Source organism: Gekko japonicus, unplaced genomic scaffold, assembly GCF_001447785.1.
Source record: "Gekko japonicus isolate JY-2015 unplaced genomic scaffold, Gekko_japonicus_V1.1 scaffold420, whole genome shotgun sequence".
NCBI lineage: Eukaryota > Metazoa > Chordata > Lepidosauria > Squamata > Gekkonidae > Gekko > Gekko japonicus.
Window position 1 is genome coordinate 572,834 of NW_015159723.1, and position 4,394 is coordinate 577,227.

The 4,394-nt window shown below is 46.4% G+C and overlaps 1 non-coding gene across 1 annotated transcript; it reads right to left on the minus strand.

Annotated features, from left to right (window-relative positions):
- Window positions 1-3,699: 3,699 nt before the first annotated feature.
- TRNAV-GAC lies at window positions 3,700-3,771 on the minus strand. The gene has a single exon. It is a non-coding gene; the product is annotated as a tRNA-Val (tRNA).
- Between the last annotated feature and the right edge of the window lie 623 nt (window positions 3,772-4,394).

Below are 4,394 nucleotides of genomic sequence, written 5' to 3' on the forward strand. Positions count from 1 at the left end.
TTGTGTTGCAAGCACAGATTGCTCCTAATTCTATGGCCACATTATTCAGGGGATGGGGCTGCCTACCAGCACCCGGGTGGGTTCGCTGTTCACGGCTCTCCTCGGCGGTCCACTGAGTCAGCGTGCATCTGCGGTCAGTCTTCCCCGGTGTTGATCTTCCGGCGCACGGCCCGCGGCAGCCCCGGCTCAGCTCTGTCCGTGTCCGGCTCCGCTGCGCCTGCGCCGCTCATGCTCCCGTGCGCTTCTCCGTCGCTCCGCCTCCACCGTCGATGGACGCCGAGTGCTGGGTGCTGCTGTCTCCATCGGCCACCAGGGATTGCCGCATCGCGCCACCACACCGCTGTGCCGCCGTCACCGCTGCCGCCGCCATTGCTGATACCATCGCCGCCGCCGAACTCCACCACGTCAATCTGTATACTGAAAACTCATGAACTTTTAAAGATCTTTAAGAGAATTTTGTCGAAGAGGTTCCGGAACTCCGTTCTGGCGTGTTCCCCCAGAAAAGAAAAAAGGCCTGCACAACTCAGACGTTTATGTGGAGCGGCATAGATTTTGGAACTAAATGAGCCACGCTGTGACGTCGCCTGGTTCCGCCCCGTGACATCTTGTGATGGTGCCTGGCTCTGTTATGGCCAACATAGTGGAGAAGGGGGTAGGGGCCACTTCTCAGCTGTTCTCTGGGCTGAAAGACTGCTGTGTGATCCGCAACACCCTGGGAATTTCTCCGTTGCATCCCAGAAGACTGCAATCGCACTTTTCTCCATATTATGGGACTATTATGCCTTGGCTACTGTTCGGCATTTTTATAAAGGTGATAGGGCTATATGACAAGCGAATGCTTCAGGAGATGTTTCGAGGAGGTGAACGGGTCTGCGGGTTTTACTGCCGGCTGTGGTACACGTTATCCATTGCTATATGCATTATCTTGTTCTCGGTGCATTGTCTTTCCACTGACGTAATACCATTTACGGCTCGCCTAACTTGTCACACTTAGTAATATTTATGTGTGTTCTAGAGTTCAAAAATCCACGTCCTGTCACGTTGCTTATTAGATGCTTCACCTTACTGATTGCAGTGACTTGTGCTGTGTAATCCACCTGGAGTCTCAAAAGGAAAGGCAGGTGACAAACAGCATGCATTTTTTTAAAAATTATTTATTTATTTATTTACTTATCAAACTTTTACCCCGCCCTCCCACCAAGGATGTTAATTTGGCAGAAGTAAGTCAAGGGCTGCGGTGGCTCAAGTGGTTAAGACGCTGAACTGCAGTCTGAAAGGTCGGTCGGTCAGCAGTTTGACACCTGAGTGCCGCATGACGGAGTGAGCTCCCGTCTCTGGTTCCAGCTCCTGCCAACCTAGCAGTTCGAAAGCAAGGAAGTGCAAGTAGATAAATAGGTACCACTTCTGTGGGAAAGGTAACAGCATTCCGTGCGCCTTGGCGTTTAGTCATGCTGCCACATGACCACAGAAACGTCTTTGGACAGCGCTGGCTCTTCGGCTTGGAAACGGAGATGAGCGCCACAACCCTAGAGTCGGATTCGACTGGCTTTCGAGCAAGGGAAACCTTTACCTAAGTCAAGGGCATCTAGCTGTCCAGAGTCTGTTTTCTGTCTCCCTTTCCAGCAATCGTGGCCTCTCCATTGATTCTTGGGTGGCTTCTCAAATTTTTGTCTGATTTCCGCCTAGTGAAAAAAAAACAGCCTCTTTTAGGACTGTCATAAGGGCCATGTGACTACTTGGCAGTTTGATAAAGTGAGTGGACTATAGTCGTGGATCATATTTTGTGGATGGTGCTTAAGTGCGGCTGCACGGACAATCTGCTGCATGTGATGTCCACGCTAACCTGCCTCCTTCCCGACCTGATCGTTGATGTAACCTTGTGCATGGAGTGATACTTGGAGCATCGTTCATACATTCATCATGTTGGAATCACCAGTGGGTGAGCATGTGGTCAGAACAAAGGTGCTTCAAGAGACAATCTAGCCCGGAGATGTTCACTTGCTGGTCCAGGAACCACATGTGGCTCTTTGACGACCCACCTGTGGCTCTTCTGTGCACCGTTCCCTGATGTGGCACTCACCCCGTTTTCCAGGAATGTAGGCAAGGCTCTTTCCCAGTGGGAACTATGGTTGACAGTTGGTTCCCACCTTTGTACAGTTGCCACTGAGGAAAGAGAAAGCTTCTAGCCTCCATGAGGTGCAGGCCTCATGCTTGGGATGGAAATGTGGCTCTTTGGGTTGATGGTATTTGCAAATGCTGCCCTCTGTGATGTGTAGGATGGATACCATTGGTTTAGGCCAGAACCTTTATGATCCAGGAAGGGACCTTCCTTGCTATACGATTAGGGCTTGAGGTCTCCCAAATAGTATTATTCTTCTTTTTATGGTCTCATCTTGTGTTACTCTGGAAGCAGTCGAAGTATCAGAGGCAGTAAATCCAAACAACAAGGGGAAAGACTAGTGTCACAAGAGTCCCAAGAGTTCCACTCACAAAGCTGGCAAGAAGAAGAAGAAAAAAAAGAGATTGGATTTATACCCCGCCCTTCGCTACCCAAGGGAGTCTCAGAGCGGCTTACAAACTCCTTTCCCTTCCCCTCCCCAAAACAGACACCCTGTGAGGTAGGTGGGGCTGAGAGAACTCTGACAGAAAATGCTCTTTTTTTCAAGAACAGCTGTGCCAGAACTATGGCTTGCCCAAGGTCATCCAGCAGCTGCAAGTGGAGGAGAGGGGAAATCAAACCCGGTTCTCCCAGATTAGAGTCCGCACACTTAACCACTACACCAAACTGGCTCAAGGAAGGTCAAAGGAAACGTATTTTCCAAATATCTAGAATATCTTTGCAAAGGCTGTCTGGAATATGTTATTTATTTATTTATTTAAACTTATATCCCGCCCTCCCCGGAGGCTCAGGGCGGCTAACAGGGGCATACGCCCAATAATAACAATAAAACCAATATAAAATACACAGAGATACAGAAACAATTAAATAATTAACTAAATTCACCACTAACTATGTGGACTCCTCCTATCAAGTTATCAAGTTACACTGAAAACATGAACTTTATGTCTTATCTTCAAAGGAGGAAATATTGTATCTTATGCCTTAATATAGTTACAATATGCATAAATGTTGTTGTTGTGACACCACCAACTTTATAATTGTTTAATATAGTGTTTTGCCAATCTTTGATGGTGTTTTCTACTGGTGGAATGTGTGTATTTGGAAGTATCAGAGGCCGCAGAATTCCTTCAAAGATACAGCTACGAATCCTTAGAAAATTCTCTCTGTCCAAATTTCTCCCCAGATTTTGTGAGTTTTGAAAGAGCTAATCTTGTTCCGAAGTGGCATCAGTGAGGAGTCTGCCATTCTTCTGTTGTTGGTTTTTCAGATTTTGTGTGAATGAGCAGTCTGATTGGACGTCCGGTTTGCATTTCACACAAGTGCACACCAGCACATGTGCACACTGATTTAATTTCAACGCACACAAAAAGGAATCTTGACTCAGTCACATCAGGATTCTTTTTCTTTGTCTGTGTGCTCAGATTCAATCAGTGGATGCATGCACACCCGTGAAGTTGCTTTTAACTGAGTCAGACCCTTGGCCCATCAAGATCGGCTTTGTCTACTCAGACTGGCAGTGGCTCTCCAGGGTTTCAGGTGGGGGTCTTTCCCATCACGTACTACCACATCCTTTTAACCGGAGATGCCAGGAATTGAACCTGGCAACTTCTGCATGTCAAGCAAATGCTCTACCACTGAGCCACAGCCCCTCTCCTAAGTGTGCACTAATCAGGAGCCCATGAAGTTGTATGCTAATTCAGCTAGAGTACACGCGATTTCTTCTTTAAGATTTTTATCTATAGTCTCCGGTATATTCTGACACCTTATAATCAGTTCTGCTTTGTCCATTTCCAAACATACGATCGCATCTTCCATCCTCTCGTTCTTACTCGTGATTTCCTGGACATCTAACTCTAAGTCCCTAATTTTTTTCTTTTAATTTCCCCTGATTAGTAGAAATATTTATGATTTCTTGTTTATTCTCTAATATTTGGGTTTTTTTTAATTTCCTTCGTTTCAGTTTTGATTTGAATTTTTAGGTCATCCATTTTAGAACGTATAGGGTCTATTTCTTTTTAAATTAGTGCGGGTAGAGTATTCTCTACCGTAAATTTCATTGCCTGGAGACACTGCTTGTGTCACACTCTCTTGGATCATTTTATTTAGATCTTTCAGCGACATCTGCGGAACACTCATGTTGGTTAATTTTAGTTGGGTTACTCCTCCTAGGTGTCCTGCCTGTCCTGGGGATGGTACTGATAGCTTTCGACCACCACTAGTCCCTGAGGCCGTAAGCACAAGTTTTTCTTCTCTCAACTTATATGTTTAGCTC